The following is a 19,451-nucleotide window of genomic DNA, read 5'->3' as shown; positions in this document are numbered from 1 at the left end:
ACAGTATCACCATTCTTAAACAATAGCAAACGAAGCTTCCTGAAATGTAAGTCAACATAATAATTCTTCCTTTTACCACCTGTTTAGCGCTTTTGCACTTTTTTAGAAATTACTAGCAACCACTGAACTTGGAGAGTTCTCAAATTACTTTAAACAATTTTATATTAAAAAAATAATACTTGGTTTTCAAGACGTAGGCTGCCTTCACATTTGTGTCCAGGATTCAAGACCTTTGGTAAAAGTTCTTTTCTAAGGTCTTGGTCAGCTACTTCTTTCTTTAAAGTCTTGGTAAATATGTCGAGCGATTCTTACGCTATTCTTCACACAATAAAAGAATATCTAAGGTTTAAAATTTTATGAAAACCATTTAAAACTTTCAAGAATTTTTTTCATTTATTATTACTCCAACTTTGTATTAATATTGGTATATGTTTTTTTTTCCCCGGAATTTCTATGGTATATAATTCCATAACGGAGAAGACAAACTCTAAGAAATGGTACAGCACAGCGGAATAATATTTTGTCATCCAATGCATGGTCAAAAATGAAACACAAAGGCGATAGAATGAGCTTTATGGTTTAGCCAAGGAAGTGGGCAACAAACCCGATAATGATACACAAGATTTAAAAAAAAAAAAAAAAAAAAAAAACACTTTAATTATGAGTATAGCTATAGCGTCAACCGAAATTCCGGCAACAAATTTCCCCATGTGATTCAAAGGAAGTCTTTTAAAGCTTTTGAGATGTCCGCATAAAATTAAATTTAGACACCCCATATTGAGCGAAAGCGGAAGTTTAAGCATGGGATCAACTTGTCGTAGCCCAGGAAAGTGACATCTAGATAATTCGTTATGTCTTGTCGATAACTTGCTGGTGCTCTATCGCGCGTAAACAAAGAGGCCGCTGGATGCCTGCCGGAATATCCTCCAGCACTTCTGGGCCTCCTCTACGAACTACGATGTTTCTTCCGTAGAGTTAGGAAGCGTTCGTAGGCCTATTTTGTAAATCATGTACTCATCTATTGTCTCAAAAGTTATAGCAGCGGCTTTTGTGGTTACATTTATGCTTATGGAACTACCACTTACCAGCAAGCAAGCGTAAAATTTTGTCCCGAAAATGTAACCAGCTGATTTGCTAAAGCAGCACTTTCTAAGACTACATCCTAATTATATTTAATTTTAATACTATGCATAATTTAATCTAAACGCTGTGTTCCTGACTATAAGACGAACTCTCCTCCTGTCTTTCCTTAGAATCCAATACCGCAAAGCAATAAAACCGTAAAGCAATTGCAATACCGTAAAGTAATTTCAATACGGTAAAGTAATTCCAATACCGTAAAAGTAATTGTAAGTAGTTGTGACGCCGAAACCTGGACCTCTCGAATACGCATCGAGTATGCTTCCAATTACACCACAAAGGCATGTGAAAAGGAGGGAGAAATAAGCATTTATTTCATTTATGAAATGCTCTGGCTGATTAGTTTCGATTTCGCTTATTCATCAAATCCACATTAAAAGATTGGTGACCGTAACATTGGATTGTGGAAGGAACATCATCGCTGGAAACTTGCAAGGTGAGTGTCAAAATTCCACCTTTTTGGCCAGGAAAGCCTGAAATTTGGTTTTTTTCAAATAGAAGCTCAATTCGAAATTAATGCCATAACTGTTGATAGTACCAAATTTAATTATGTAGTATCTCAACTAGAGCCAAAATATATTGAAATAATTTGGGATATCATTACGGATAAAACGCCTGATAATAGTAAATATGCTTTAGTTAAAGAAAGACTGTTAAACACATTCAAAGAGAACGAAAATAAGCGAATTAAGCGCTTTGTCACTGGCCTTGACCTTGGGGATATGAAACCCAGTCAGTTACTTCAAAAAATGAGATCGCTCTCTGCTGATGACGTTTTGGATAAAGTACTCAAAACATTGTGGTTAGAAAAAAATGCCTGACTCGATAAAAAATGTTTTACTGGTTTCCGATGAAGGGTTAGACAAAATAGCTTTAATGGCCGACAAAATAATGGAAATGAATTCAAAGCCTGAAATTTATTCCTCTGACAAAAATTTAAATTCGGTTGATGAGTTACTGCTAAAATTTCGTTTCTGGAAAAACAAATAGAAACTTTAAGTCTTTCTCGCCAATCTCGGTCTCGGAATCGTAGTAGCGATAGATACAGAGAGCAAAGTAGAAGTAATAAACGTAAAAGATTTAATTCAAATGGAAAATATTGTTATTACCATTACATGTTTGATTCAAAATGCATTCCTGAAAAGTGTCAACCTAACTGCTCTTGGGATCAAAAGAAGTCGAAAAACTTAAACCAGCAGCGGAATTAGCGGCTGATTTTGCTGCAGGTTATGTTCAGGATGGCCGCAAACACCGAATATTTCTGACTAACAAACACACGGGTTTTCATTTTCTAATTGATTCCGGCGCAGATGCTTGTTTATTACCTGATACAAAAAAAGATAAACTTCAAAGTGACTTCAAATTATATGCCGCCAATGCCACAGAAATTCCCACTTATGGAGTAAAATTTCTAACGCTTGATCTTGGCCTTCGTCGAGCTTTTCAGTGGCCATTCATTATTGCCAAAATTAATAAAGGCATAATGGGAGCAGACGTTTTGGATCATTTCAAGTTATTAATTGATTTAAACAACAAAAGATTAATCGATGGTGTAACTAACCTTACTACTCAATGTGACATTACATCCATCTCCAAAATGAATGATATAAGTTTAGTACAAGATAAGTTAAAATATATTGATATGTTATCCAAGTATCCGAATATTACAAAATCTAATCTTTTGATAACAAATGTTAAGCATAATGTTAAGCATAATGTTAAGCATCACATTTTGACTGAAGGTCAACCGGTGTATTCCAAGCCAAGACAGCTAGACACTAAAAAATTACAGGTTGCCAAACAAGAATTTCAGTATATGTTGGAAAACAATATAAGACAGTCTACATCTCCATGGGCTAGTCCTTTCCACTTAGTCTCTAAAAGAGATGGAAATTTTCGTCCCTGACTATCGAAGACTTAATTGCTATAACTATTCCTGACAGATACCCTATCCCTAGGATTAATAATTTTAACCACATTTCAAAAGACAAAAATGTATTTTCCAAAATTGATCTTTTCAAAGCCTATTTCCTAGATTCCTATAGCCGAAGAGGACAAACAGAAAACCGCCATAATTACGCCATTTGGCCTCTATGAATTTAATGTAATGCGATTCGGTTTGCGAAATGAACCAGCTAATTTTCAAAGATTCATACATGAAATATTTCAAGGTTTGGACTTTACTTTTCCATATCTCGATGACATATTAATTGCTTCTGCCTCAGAAGAAGAACACAGACATCACTTGAAACTTGTTTTCGATAGATTAGATAAATACAGTTTGAGAATCAACATTTTTAAGTCGATCATGGGTGTTGATAACTTAGAATTTTTAGGATATCTTATAACATCGGAAGGATCTCGTCCTCTACCTGAAAAAGTCGAAGCAATATTGAATTATAAATTACCAGAGACTATCCATGATTTGCGAACTTTCTTAGGGAATTTTTATCGACCGCTTCTGAAAGATGCTGCTAAGACACAAGCCTTAAGGGTCATGAATGCCTTAAGGGTGCTAAGAAAAAGATAGAAGAAAAATTAAATGGTCAGATGAAGCTATATTTAACTTTAAAAAATGTAAACAGGATTTGGCAAACGTAGCTCTTTTAAGTTATCCCAATTCAGATTTGTCCTTGTCACTACGCACGGATGCATCTGATTGGGCTATTGGCGCAGTTCTCCAACAGTTTGAAAATGGAGCATGGAAACCTTTAGCGTTTTATTCAAAAAAATTAACTAGCACTCAGAAAAATTACAGTACTTACGACCGCGAGTTACTGGGAATATAACTTGCAATTAAACATTTTAAACATATGTTAGACGGTCGCGATTTCAAAATTTTTACGGATCATAAACCACTAGTTTATGCTTTCAGACAAAAGAGCGAAAAGGCATCACCAAGACAAATGCGCCAATTGCAATACATATCTCAATTTTCTAGAACATGTGCCATATTAGTGAAAGTGAAAACATTGTCGCAGATCAGTTATCCATAATAGCCGATGTCTCTATTTCACTCATTGATTATGATAAAATTGCTGACAAACAAGTTAATGATAAAGAATTACAAGATTTACAAGCTCAAAATAAAACATTAAATTTCAAAAGTTATTTACTTCCATCTGGTAAAATTCTGTGGTGTGATACATCTTCTAATATTAGAACATTTATACCCAAGCAGTTTAGAATGGATATATTTCAACAAATCCATGGCCTCGCTCATCCAGGAATCAAGTCGACCGTTAAAGAAATGACGTCCAAATTTATTTGGCCAAATATCATAAAGTATATACAAACATGGAGTCGTGCCTGTATTGGTTGTCAAAAAAATAAGGTTTCACTTCATACAAAATCTGCATTAGGAACTTATCAGCAGCCTGATGAACGTTTTACTATAGTTCACATTGACTTAATAGGTCCTTATTCACCACCTGATATTTTTGTGTAATGCTTGACTTGCATTGATCGCTATACTGGTTGGATGGAAGCCATTCCTTTGTGTGACATAACAGCAGAAACCGTTGTCAGAGCTTTTTATGAACATTGGATCACTCGTTTTGGAGTGCATTACGAAGTTATTACGGATCGTGGAGCACAGTTTACTCCTGAACTATTTCGCACCTTGGCAATTATATGTGGAGTCAAAATTCAACACACAACTTTTTATCATCCACAGTGTAACGGCAAAATTGAGAGATTTCATCGAACTTTGAAAAGCTGCTATCAAATGTCATAATTCCGTTAAGTGGTTTGAATCCATTCCAACAATTCTTCTAGGTCTTAGGGCAGCCTTAAAAGAAGACTCTGGATATTCCATTGCACAAATAGTTTACGGGAAAACAATCAAACTTCCTGGAGAATTTTTTTGATAAACCGATAGTTTCTACAACATCTCAAACATTTTTGCATAAATTTCAAAAACAAATGGAATTGTTCAAGCCCTCTGCGGTACAGCTAAAAATGATTCCTAAAGTTTTTGTCCATAAAGATCTAAATGTGTGTACTCATGTTTTCCTAAGAACTGATAGAGTCAAGAAACCTTTAGAAAATCGTTATGAAGGACCTTTCAAAGTACAGTACTTTGAAAAGTATTTTTCCATTCTGTCAAGTACTTTAAGTACTTGACAGAATGGAAAAATACTTCTTGTTACAAATCAAAGGTAAGGAAATAAACATTTCGATTGACAGCCTATTGTTTAACATCAGGTGAGCAAAGGCTGGAACCAGAAACTTCTGATACCCAGCCCAAGACTCTGTTAAAATCTGAGACCAATAATGAACGACTCGAGTCTTACGAACTGGACGACTAATAAAACGTCCTTTACGTTTTAGTAACAATGTTGAATATTTTTCCTAACCTCTATTACTGAATATGTTTAATTGTAATTGTTTTTATTTATCGTATTTAGTATTTTTAATTATAATGTTAGCTTACGCTACATTACTCCACTACCAGAATCTCTTAAAACGTAACACAGTTACTGGAGGGGGAGTAATGTAGTGAAACATAATTTAATGTTTCTATATAATTATTAAGACTTCCTAAGTTGCAACATGATTTAATGTTTTGAGTAGTTATTAAGATTCGCCGTGTGGCAACAACGAGTCGAGCTAAAATAACGTAGTTACTTGGAGTGTTCCTTGATAAACGCTGAGTAAGCTTTATTTCTTAAAAATTTGTTATATTTTTATGTAAAAACTAAGTAACATGTTGCAAACAAGACTGGAAATTGTAAAAATAAAGATACTATATCTTTTAAGACCAAAATAAGCATTTATTTCATTTATGAAATGCTCTGGCTGATTAGTTTCGATTTCGCTTATTCATCAAATCCGCATGTACTTTTCCAGTTTTCTCCATCCCCGCCTCGTTCAAGCCGCATTTTCTGTGCAATAGAGCCCAAACGTGCCTATATTTTTTTCTTCCCCGAATTCATGTTCACTCGTTACCAGTTCAGCTTCATGAAAAACATATCATGAGGCCCATCGTGGAATTACTTTAAATCACACGAAAGTACTACGTATGTAATAGAAATCATCACATACGCAAGCATCTTCAAACTTGCTTTAGATTTTGCTCGAATGATTACTACTTTAAATCAGCTTAAGGCTAGTTTACATCTGTCGGAGCAGCTCGTAGCGAGCCGCTCGTTCGGGTGTCTCGAACTGAGTTTAGTTTAGTTTAGTGACGGAGGACGCGAGCACCATCTCTCTACCATAGCGGTTAATTGGTATAGCACCGCGTCCCCCTTTATCTAAAGTAACCCAAGATGGTATGGGGAAGGGAGGGGGCCGCACGAAATCCCCAGAACAGTCGCCGAGACCCAGCATATGTTTTGAATGTCATGTAATAGAAATAAATAAATAAAAAACAAGAATTAAGATCAAATTAAAATTTAAAATTAAAAAAAAATGCCAAACAAGGGCCATTGCAGATAAGTACTTTGCCAGAATTAGTGCTTTAAGTGACATACATATGCAGTATAGTATTATATGAGACATTCAATGATACATGATATGTGATATTACGTGAAATATTACTGGATGATACTCAATGGTACTGACATTGGTTAGTTGTATAAGTATAACATTTAGACTGTTGCATACCACACGATACATGAAAACTATATATAACATGAATCTTGAAGACATGACTATATACTACATAGGGACTACAGACCACATACTACATAGAGGTTAAAGGCTACATACTGCAAAAGGACTACATATTACATGATATAAGAGACTAAGAGATGCAATAATTAAAATAATAATGATTTGCACGATATAACATATTGCTGCATTATATATGGTATAAAGATATAAAGCTATATGAAAAGTAACTTTGAATGATATACATGATGCAGGATAACTTATTATGCCTGATACCATATGATGCGAATGATACCAAAAATAATATGCTGTATGACACCACGCAAGGCATAATGCAACATGGTAGATAATACTAGTGATACTATAATACAGCATGATTCTACATTATTCTACAAATACATTTATACTGTATAATTACATGATTATATGTTGCCACATACATAGAATAACTTAGTACATGATATGTACTAAATAACAGGCGATTCCGTTGAGACTATGTTACTATTTGAAACTACTTAACAGACATGATGCATTTATTACTGCATAAAAATACGCCGAAGAGAGTATAACCTAGCATAATACACAATAGACATATCATAGAACAACATAATACTACATAAAATAATGCAACATAATACCACATAATACTAAATGATACTACACAATACCACATGATACATACAGGATACTTCCATTACCACGCATTACTTTGTGTGACAACAGGATTGTATGGACGATACCATGTTCCTACACAAAACTAATGGCATAACGTTATATGATACTACATGATACATTTTGGGTGATAGAGAATACATAAAGAGATACAAATCAATAATGTGTCCAATATTAGCATCGTGATATTTATTACACTTTGTTGGAGTACCATATGTTACTACGTAAAAATAATGGCATAACATAACATTCTATGACACTGCATGATACATATGGGGTGTTAGAGAATACAGAAAGACATATAAGTATGGGTCTCGAACCGAGTGAACGAACCTGTACTCTGATAGATTGTTTACACCAAGGAGGTTAGAATAGAAGGAGGGAAGGTTCAACTCAAACGGTGAAGCTTGGCGGCCATGTTCCTGTTATCGCTGTGACTTGTGCAAGGAAGTCTGTAATTGCAACATTTTTTTTTTTTTTTTCTTTTCTTTTTGAAGCATGTCAACTTGTGTTGTATATGGATGCACAAACAGATTTTCGAAAACGATTCCTGGGATTACTTTTCACGCATAAGTATTGATTTTCTTTTTTTTATGTGATTTGATAACTATGGTAAAAAATATCACAATGTCATGTTGTTTTCTTTCCAGATGTGAAAAAAGGGGACTTAATAATAATCAAAATATGTTAAATACATTTTAATGTTTCTGTTTATAGCTGGTATCTTTGTTCCTTAAGATACAATGATGTATGCTAGGATTTAAACTGTATAATTTGAACGTTTTAGGTAATTCGTTTGATAATTTTCATGAAAAGTAAGACACCAATTGTTACTATTTTTATGAATTGTAAAGGTGTTAAATAAAGCAACGCTTTTCTTTATGTATTAATCATTATTCATTTTTACGTTTTTGGAACTATTAAGAATATAATTTGAGCATTTGATCAAGAAAAACTAACTTTTCTGTTGTTAATTTTTTTTGGCATAAGTTTACAAATTTGTGGGCAGTATAGCGATAAAAGTAAGTAAAATATTTACACAACTGAACATGTGGAAAGATGTATCCAAAAATATAGGTATGGTTCTGTAATTCAGCTTAATTCAAGGCAATTTCTTTGAGATTCATAAATATGAAACGCGCATAAACTGAAATCACTGAATTCACATAAATCTGTTTTATTTTATTAATATTTATTTTCTTGTTGTTATAAGGTTGTTGGTTGTGAAAAGAATCTATTTAAAACTTTCATTAAAAAAAATGCAACCTGTGACTATTTTTTGGATAATTATCTGCTATTAATTTCAAGTTAAATATATTTTAAATGATTCTTTAATAAATTACAATATTGTTAATAAATCCGAAATATCACTTCTTAAAGGAAAAACTGGAAAGTACACCCAACAGGTTGCTAATAAAACCTAAACAAATTCTTGAAATATGCAGAAACATTATTTCTAAAGGCTTTAATGTTATGCACATGCATTTAGATTTCGAACTATTTCTTAATGGTTTTCTGTACGTATTAAATTACGGATATCATCTTTATAACTTTAAAACAAAATTTCATTATAAATTTTACATATTTTTAGTGCAAAATACATGCACGGAACAGCTTAAAAACACATACGTTTCGTTTTGAAGTAACAAACATGGACGCCGCTTGTTCGGTGAAGTTTCATTGCCCGATAGTGCAGGAAACTGCGAACCCTCCCTCCTTATATTCTAATCTTCTTGGTTTATACCAATCAAAGTGGACTGACAACTCGCCTCCGTTTGTTTACGAAATGGATACCGACGTAACAGCTGCAGCAAAGAATATGCATTGAATATACATAGATGTTCTTTGGCTGCAAAGAGCTTAAAATATATTCTGTAAACGTAATTGAAATTTATTCACTTTCAAAATATATTCATTAATCGATTTAAAAGAAATTCAGTTTATTGAGGGAAGTTAAAAGTAAATCGATTTAAAAGAAACTCAGTTTATTGAGGGAAGTTATTTAGTCAATTGTGGTTATTGAAATTCAAATTAACAAAGTTTTGCTACTATATACAATTGTTTATTTACACCTAATTAATCATTTACAAAATAATGTAAAAGTAATAATGTGTTTTATTATTTATTAATAGAAAGAATATATTTATTCATCCAGCATCCACAGAATCAGTAGCTCTTTGTGCATGTAATTAACTATGCAGAGTTCTGACTGGAACTGTGTTATTTCTAGAGAAGAATGCAAAATTAACACGTGGAATATTTATTCAAAGCTACCATTAACACGACAGAAGTAAACTGTATAATATCTACCTAATTATTCAGAAAATCTTAAATAAATAAGAAGTAGCAAAAACCTTGGGAGCATTATCACAGGTAAAAGAATATATATATTATGACATAGTTCAAACAGGAAGATATTTATCGCAGATTGTTACTTTTGGATCCTACTGAAATTGTGTTTCTGGACAACACACAAAGTGATATCAACAAAATTAATAATGATTAAATATAGTGATTATACATTACTTTTAAAATTCTAAAACGGATAGTTTAAGAAGATTAGAATTCATCTAGCATAATTTGTATAAACCTTAATACAACTTAAGCACTTGCGCTCAGTGTTTCACATCCAAGCTGAATTGTAATGAATTATAGGCCAGAAATTTAAATATCCCCAATAAAACAGATCTACATATTTTTTAATAATTCCATTTTTATTTTTATAGTTTATAATATCATATATTATTGCATCCTCATGTAGGGATGCTTGTAGAAAAATGAATATAAGCTCACATAATTATAGAAGTATGCAACTTCTTAATGAAGCAGTGAAGTGTTCCCTAAAACACTTCATAAGATGCGTATGCATTAAAAAATGCCATGGTTTATCTATCGCTTAATATCGGCATTATAGAACTCACTGTCACGACGTCCCTGCGAACGCTGCTCGGAGTAACTGCCCAGATAGATTTTTCAACAGGTTCAAAGTAGAAACGGAAGCACTGACTCATCTCCCCTACGTTTCTACTCCGTCGAAGTGAGCGTTTACATTGTCAAAGTAATCGTAACGAGCGGCTCGCTCCGAACTGCTCTGACAGGTGTAAACTGACCTTTAGTGATCCTTGCTATAGATTTTGCTCTGTAATTCCGGTGATCTGCAATATTCCTCACATGATAAAGAGTTAACGAGTTACCTCAGTTTTTCTCCACGCGTACTACTGGTGGTACGCAAGAGAAAAATAGGTGGTACACAAAGAAGCACGATATTTTTAACTATTAAATTCAAAACTTGAAACCCCAACATCCTGATTGAGGTTTTTCTCTAACACTCGTAAATTTATGCGATCTGAGCTTTGTTCAAGAGTGGTGGTGGTAGTATTAGTACTTTGTAGTGGTGGTACTAATTTTTTTTTAGATGGTACACGTTAGTCAAAAGATTGAGAATAGCTGTAATAGGTTATTGTAGCTGCTTACTTTAATATGATATAGCGTAACCCCCTCTCCTAAAAGTGTTAAGAAATCCTGTAAAACTGGTCTGCCTATTTAAGTCTACTGATGGTTTTATTTCTAGTTTATTATGGCAAAGCAGACTAAGGCTGCTGCTTAAGTGGAGGACTTTCTAGGGGAAACTGGCTCGTACACACGTTACACATGGGGAAAACCACGAAAACGCCCATGCAGCCAGCGCGTTTGCCGGAATACGACCCCAAATCCGAACTACCAGTGTTCAGCGTTTTTACCGCTCGGCCGCTGGTGGGCCAGGCTATCGAGGGATCCGAATACGTAGCACATAGCAATACTTTAAATTATTTGTAGTTTTTGTTTTGTGGGTTATGGCTATGCAAGCTAAATTAGTAAGCGTGTTTAATTGGAAAGAATAAAATGTATCTTCACGTTATAAGATTCTGTACTGTGTACTTTAAAGTTACAGCTAAATGTGAAGAATCTTAAGAACTGATAAGTGAATAATAGCTTGAGTTCGTGGTACACAAAACAACAAGTAAGAAGGGTGAAATAACCCTTTATTATTCCAATAAAGTGTAACAGAACTCCATCTTGGATTAGTATAATAAGTCGACACTCGGGCTTGAACTTTAGAAACTATGAACTTAATTGAACTAATCTTAATTATCCGAAGCTATCAAAATTCTAACAGAGTTGCCCCCTTAACGCTAATTGACTGCGAAGCTATCAAGGGCCTAACGTACGGCCGAGCGAAATAATACCTTAAGAGACAGAAGCCTAAAAAGGCGGACGCGTGCTAGCCAGAATCTCTGGCTCTGTCTGACTAAAAGACAGTAGGACTTCGCGGTTAAATACCGCTCTTCCTCATTTGCATTCAAACGTGATTCTAAAACTACGTTCTGGCCGGAAGTTGTAAGTTGAAAGTCAGAAATGATAGGAAAGGAAGCTTAACTCAAAATTTAACTGTTAGATAAATTAATATAATCTTTACAAGGTAAATCGAATATTTTGTTGTTGTTGTTTTGTTTTGTTTATGAGGAAGGGTCTTCAAATATTATCTAATTTGTTTGTATGCACTGGTTAATATTCTTTATTTCCATGCATATTCTATTTAATATCACACTTTATTCATTTATCTGCTGGTTATAAATTAACTGAACTGCAAATTATCCGTTGAAGAATTACTTCTGTTTTGCTGTTTTAAAACTAAAAATGAACGGATAAGGAAATTACAAAAAATTGTCCGAGGATAAATTCAGATACGGAAATTTGTATCAGCAAATATGTGGATTTGCTGTACTAAAAGCAGAATAATATTTAAAGTACACATTTATGAATGTATTTAAGGTACGCATTTTGTACTGAAATAATGTAATTAGTTATAATTCCCAGGTATTAACTGAATGTTGTAATATATTGTTTTCTGTGCCCTGAATCCCATTTACTAAAATGCACGTTTTTGCTTTCAGAGAAATCAGCGGCTGCTCTGGAATCAGCAATTGGCAAGAATCCCTTTGAAGATGAGTCAAATTGTCTATCCGAGGAACCTCCAAAGAATCCATTTGAAGAGGATTCAGTTGAAGAAGCCTCGAATAATCCCTTTGAAAATGCCGAAACAAATGAAGCTAAAACAGGATTCACACAGATAACAGAAACCGAAGTTATTAAGGAGAAGAAAATAGAAGAAATAGAAGAAATTGAAAATAAAGCCGATGAAACAGAACTTTTACAAGCAGCTGAACAATATGTTGTTACTTCTCCAACGGAAAACTCAGAAGCTGACACCGATAAAGAAAATGTTGAAAATGGTTCTGAAATCAAAGTTGAAGAGATTGCTTCCGAAGATAAGGCCAGTGATGAAGAGAAAGCAGAAAGCAAGGATCCAGATAATACACCTGATCTTAATGAAGGTGACGAAGAAGCTAAAGGTGAAGAAAAGTTTGAGACTGAAAACAAAGAAAGTGAAGAACAAACAGATGTTCAAAATAATGCAGAAGAACCAAATGTCGAAACAACGGATTCACAATCTAGTCCGACACAAGAAGAAAATGAAAATGCAGAAGGAAGTGATAAATAAACGTCATTGTTCTTCATTCGTGTGTATTTATATTCAAATGTTCCAGACGAGTGAGTTTCAGAAAAGTGTTTATTCACTCACTAACTGTTTTAACTAATAGACCATATTCAGAAAGAATGCTAAAATGAACTTCCATTTTCATACCGTTCATGTATATACGAAAGGAAATATAGTTACTGGATGATGAAAACGAATACGATTACAGCGAATATTTGAGGCAATATTTTGGATTTTTCATTATAAGTCCTAAATGTTTCTACTAGAGGATTTACTTTTAAACTTTACATGTAATATAGAAATTCTTTTAACATGAGATAAATTCATTTATAACACATGAGAGGTTATATAATCTCTTTGGATAGCCAAATATTCAAAGTCAATGTTTCAAATGCACTTAAATATCACCCAAAAATATATCTTTAAGCTCTGTCACTCATTTCTATTTCAATGAATACTTGTTGCATATTCTTGTTCATCTTAATTTCTCATAATGGCTGTAAGAAAGATATATATAAGCTTATGTCTATCATTAAGATGCTCATGAAAATAAAATGTAATTAATTTTTGTTGATGTTTTTTAAGCTTACTTAGCAAAGAAGCATATTCATAAAAGACCTCGTGCCCAGCAGCAGCCGAGTGATAAAGTCCATGAACACTGGTAGCTCGGTCCGAAGTTCAAATTCCGCGAACGGGCTGGCTGCATGGGCGTTTTCGTGTTTTCTCCATTGGTAACGTGTATAAAAGCCAGTTTCCCTTCGAAAGTCCTTAACGAATGCATACCTGCCTTTAGGCAGACAGCCTCGAGTGTTTTGTCGTAATCGAATAAACCAAACCGTAAAAGACCCCAGTTAGAGTTTACTAAGAATTTTCGATATAAATATGGGAAATATGCAGAAATAGTGTCATTTAAATTCAGACAATAAGTGTTTTCTTTCGATTTTATAGATTTAACGCAAACTGAATATCTAATTCATTTCGTATTTAATACGGATTTAAATATATATAATAATTAAATAGTTATGTAGAAAATTCCGGAAGTTTTCTCTGGAAATTAATCCGATTGTTCATCTCATGCACTTATCTTTATCACTTATAAAAGAAGAACAAGACTGAGGCAATGCAAGAAAATCTGGCTGATGTCTGGTATTGTTTTATTCAACACTAAAACACATAATGCATATATACTAGAGTTGCAGTGAAAAATCAGTCATTTAGGGATAACAAATTAATTATAGAAAAATCTTCCTGTAATAACCAGATAATACAGACGACAAATAAGCAATGATTACAGAATAAAACATTACAGCTACACCAGAGGGGGGGGGGGAATTACTATACTAAAAGATATTATAGCAATAAAATATTGAATTATGATGTACAAGAAAAAAGTTTTCTTTCTTGTGCAGAAATAAACCTCGCTTACTGTCTATTAAACATGCAACAAAAGCTGTTTTAAGAACGAAAATCTAGTAACAGAAATTCTGTAAAACATTAGCACAGATAGAAGAAAATTGTTGTTGTGTCATTTGAAAATAAAGTTAAGAATATAAGCTTCTACTTTACACTAACTAATTTTATCACGTCCTCCAGTCTTCAGCATTGAATAGAAGTCTGCTTACTCACCTGTATTCACGCTATAGTCTAGAGATAGCGTTAATATGATCGAATTGGGCCACTATCCCAAAACTTACACATATTTATCACATGCCTAGTTTTTATATAAAATATGCATGTTTTCACATACTTTTTAAATATGACAGACTTTAAAAAAATTTAAGTTTTTCAAATAAAAGATAAAAATCAAATGAGACTCAAAAGATTATAATATCGCAAAGATTCATATATAAATAAACTTTATAATTTTATTTTCCAATATGTTTAGTCTGATAGCCCTTTTGTTGAACCATCATACTGCACCTTGATTTTCTAAATAAAAGACCTTTTCTTAAAACATCAAGGTTGATTTTATTCCACTTCACCTTCACAATCATCCAGAGTCCATCCAATTATTTTTGGGATGGCGCTTATAAAGAGCTTGTTTTGAAAGCCCAAATACACTATAATCCAAGGAGACACATCAGAGGACTTAGGATGCATTAAAAGGGAATAGCTTCAACTTTGGTTTCATTTATAATTTTTTTTTCAAAAAATAGAGCAGTAGATTTAAAGGTATGGCTTGGAGCCTTGTCTTGATGAAAGTTAACCCAGTGAAGATTGTTTGGATAAAGAGATGGAATTCTTCTTTTAAAAATAGGTTTAAAACATATTTCTGATAGAATTAATCTTGACATTTTTTTTCTACTTTCCTTTATTTTAAGTTTTCCGTTATAAGAGGATCCAGTAATAACCACAAAACTTTTAGAAAAACTTTCCTTGCTTTCTCTGAACCAACATATTCCTTTTCTCCTCTTTTTTCGGTAGTAAATCGATCTTTTTCTATTTCAATCAAATAAGTATATCCAAGCCTCAGCAATTGTAACTATATATTTCCATTTTTTACCTACCAAATAATTTTCATACAGCAATATGCACGTTGTTTTACGCTAAGAAACATGTTTCGACGTTAGGCGATGAAAATCATATTTGGGGGGGGGTGTTGTTTTTGTTTTGATTAGCTTTAAATCATATTTTATAATTTTGTTCACAGTTCCTAGAGAGATATTTAAACATCTTGCAATAGCACTTTTGGGGGGCCGGATTTTCCTTTAAAAGATGAGCTGCGATTTAGATTAGATTTAGATTTAATAAGAGCTATACGTGCCTTATTAAATCTAAATCTAATCTAAATTATGGTGGGTATGCATTTTTTGCCTTTTTTTTAGTCAGATGTAAACTTTGATATTTCTTTCCATTCATATTAATTCACTTATTTTACGTGTAGAAATATTAAAACCATGCTTTTCACATCTTTTTTTTTAATAATTGAGTAAGAGTACGTTTCTTCGGACAGCACAAAAATATAGCCTTCGATCCATTGTTTATTTTTCAGCGATATTTTAAAGAAAAGAATATTTTTAATGTTGCAGAAGATAATTAAATCCTATTCCAATTTGACGACAGTCACGTTTATATTTTAAAATTAATATTTAAATTCACGGAGAAAATCAATATTGTTACTAAAATGTGTGAATATCCTCTGTAGTTTTTAATTTTACTAATATCTGCTAATATATTTAATTTTTAACTTTAATAATATCTGCTTGTATTTTGAGTTGCCGCTAAAATTATTAGAGAGGCCTGAGTACACCAGAGTGCCATCTGTTCATATTATTCTTCAACTGAAATAAAAGTGGTTTTTTTTTAACCCTTGTTATATGTTGTTACTGATACAAGTTGAACTTAGAGAATAGTCACTTCACAGTTCAAGTTAAGATTTAGCCTTCCAAGTAGCTTTAATTTAGCTATAATCTTGTAAAATTATAAATTCTTATTAATTCCAATTTATAAACTAATCTAGGGTTTAGTTGAAAAGTGCTTACTATTTAATAAACATTCAAAGTTTGCGTAGATAACAAATGGAACTCTCATTGACCGATTTTAATTATTAAATTTTATAAATTCACCTTTTTTCAGGCATTTTAATTTTACAGTTTTTTACAACCTTTTTCATACTATTTTAATTTTTACATGACCGTAAATCTAATAAACATCTATCACACCAATGTACTTGAAGTTATCCTATTTGACTTCTTAGTAGTCTACACATACTTTTGATCCAAAATAATGATCTTTTACATATACGAATTTTACATGTTTTTCTAATTTATTTTTGCTACATACTAATGCAATGAGTTCTTTTTTTTCACAACCATTAAAACAGACATTAACAGATATATCATTCAGTTTTACAAATTTTTGTAATTTTATCTAAAGAAACAGGAAAATCAATTCCTTCGAAATTTAATTCATTCTCATATTCTTAATAATTTGAAACTCTTTCACAATGATTGTTTACTAGGTGAATTGCAGTGAAACATAAATCAATATAACTCGATCATTTTAAAGGATCATATTTATTTATTACCAATTCTAAATGTTTTATTTTGTATAGACTTCATCCCGAACCTTCTAATTCAAGTTCAGTGGCGTCTTCTAATAATTTATCAGCACAATAAACACAAATTTCATCTAAATCTATATACTTTACTACAATACTATCTTATGTTTTAAGTTAATGTACTTTAGTTTTTATTCAGGATGATCAAAATCTTTTTTTTTTTTTATAATTACAAAATATTTTTAAATTAACTTTTAAACACTTTTTCTTATTTTAAACTTCATTTATTAAATATTTAACAATCTCGCCTCTTCTATTTTATAAAAACTCAATAAGATCCTTGACCTCATGGATATATATAATCTAATATGTTTTTCTTTTGTCTGCAGTTCAGATTCTTTCTCGTATTTTTTTTTAAATAGCCAAATTTCTCGTATGATTCAAGTTATTTTAAAAGCTTCTAAAACATTTTCACATAGATTTCAAATTTGTATTTTTTTTAAATACCTTTTTTTTTTAATTCCTTTATTGAATTTTCAATTTTTACTTCTAAGTACAAGCATAATGTTAGGCATCTCAAAATGTATTTTTTGACAAGAGATTTCCCTCAACCATATTCTTAATTTTGGATGAGGTTATACTAGTTTTGAAATAACATTTTCATATTTATTTAACTATTTTTCTTTTATAATTTAATGTAATTTCATGTGTTATATAAAAATTATAAGCCTCTCAGTACTGTATTTGTATGATAATTCTTAATTTCTCAGCTATGACATTTCAGTATTGATTTAGTATTTTATTTCAGTATTGATGATCATATTACTTTTATTTACATTACACATTAAAATATTCAGAGTACATTAAAGCTGTGGATACAAATTGGTATGAATACAGCTTCAGTAATTTTTTTAATTTCCAAAGCTTTTCTGAATCAACAGATACTTTTCTAAAACTGTAAACAAATTTTACATGATAAATACATAAGTGCATGCTGATGCCAGTTCACATTTTAAACCTCTGAAAAATTTAATAGTTTGTCTACATGATTCTTTTTTTAATCTTTAATCTAATTCTTTTTTTATTTTTAATACGTTATTTGAAGTCATTTGGAATCAAACGTCTATTATTGTAGCAAATTTGTTAAAAAATGTTGTGTGTGTTTCCAAAAAAGGCTGCTAAACACTTCATGATTTTAAATACTGATTCAGGATATACGCCTTTAAGTTATAATATTTTTAGAATGAAGTGCAAAATGCTATAAATCTACTTCAATGCTCAGATGACTGTGGGATTCTATATTTAAAAAATCAGTTTTTATATAGATTTAGTAGAATAAAAATTCCATTAAAATTTTTTTGTTCTTTATTTAGCTAAAAACAGCATTTAAAAAATATATGCACAAAAAAATAAAAATATTACCTTTACATGCAGAATTTACAGATACTATTTAAAAATATATTTATTTGCTGTTGATGGTTACTTTTTATTATACTTAAAAAAATACTGTAAATTTATAAGAACTTACATACATATGCTCTTAATATTATACGTATCTGAATATTTAAATGATAATTCCATAACATAATAATATTCAATCTATATCACAGCAAAGACAATACTTAAATCACAGTTCCTTTATTTTAATTAATTTGCATAAGTAAAAACATCAAAATATTATTTAGCTTCAAATCTATAAAATAAGAATTCTAGTAACAAACATATGACAAATACATACGATGAAAATAAAGATGAATAAATAAAAATGTTTCGCTTTTTTGTCTAATGTAGTGCAATTCATTCTATTATATTCAAATTTTTTTGAAACATACTGTAGTAATTGAATTTTTTCCCATTATACGTCAAACAGCTTTATATAGAATGATATTATATTAGTTTTACTTTACTGAATTCTCATTTATATGTGGAGATGTCGGAATAAATGCAAAAAAACCATCTGAATAAATCTTAGCCAACACTATTCAGATAGTATTCTTATTTTCAAGGTATATCATTTTAATTTAGTTCTTTTTCCATTAAAGGAGCTAACCTAAGAGACTTATTTTATTTACATATATTTCATTGATATACTATAAATATAGTTTAAATAAGTTTTATGTGCATACTCAAAGGAAAAAAAAAGAAAGCCTTGATTCAAAACCTGTTTTAAAGCAATAAGTAAAAAAATAAAATACACTGGTTCTATTAGCATCTAAAAAATACTGTTATGTACTCTATAAAACAAATCCAAATTATCACATCATAATACATAACACTAGTACAAAAGAAGAAATGTCTGATTAGGAATATACACTATTTATTTGATAAAAAAGAAGAGTAAAACATATGCAACATCACATTATGAAAAATCCTGCAAGCCATTACAATACTATAAGACATTGATTAGTAAGGTAAACATCAGTTGATCATTCTCTCACAGAAGCAATAAATTTTTCATTCAAAATTCTAATAATATGCCAAAACAGA

The 19,451-nt window shown here is 31.5% G+C and overlaps 1 long non-coding RNA gene across 1 annotated transcript in view; it reads left to right on the top strand.

Annotated features, from left to right (window-relative positions):
• Positions 1 to 13,533, top strand: part of LOC146992793 (uncharacterized) — an 85,966-nt gene extending 72,433 nt beyond the window's left edge. The window contains exon 2 of the long non-coding RNA XR_015039191.1: positions 12,360 to 13,533. This is a non-coding gene — a long non-coding RNA (uncharacterized LOC146992793). The remainder of the gene's footprint in view (positions 1 to 12,359) is intronic.
• The last annotated feature ends 5,918 nt before the right edge of the window (positions 13,534 to 19,451 follow it).

The sequence above is a fragment of the Stegodyphus dumicola genome, chromosome X2 (assembly GCF_044657685.1).
Source record: "Stegodyphus dumicola isolate Sdum_Otavi_A_Nest chromosome X2, ASM4465768v1".
Classification (NCBI taxonomy): Eukaryota; Metazoa; Arthropoda; class Arachnida; order Araneae; family Eresidae; genus Stegodyphus; species Stegodyphus dumicola.
This window is presented reverse-complemented; position numbering and strand designations above follow the sequence as displayed.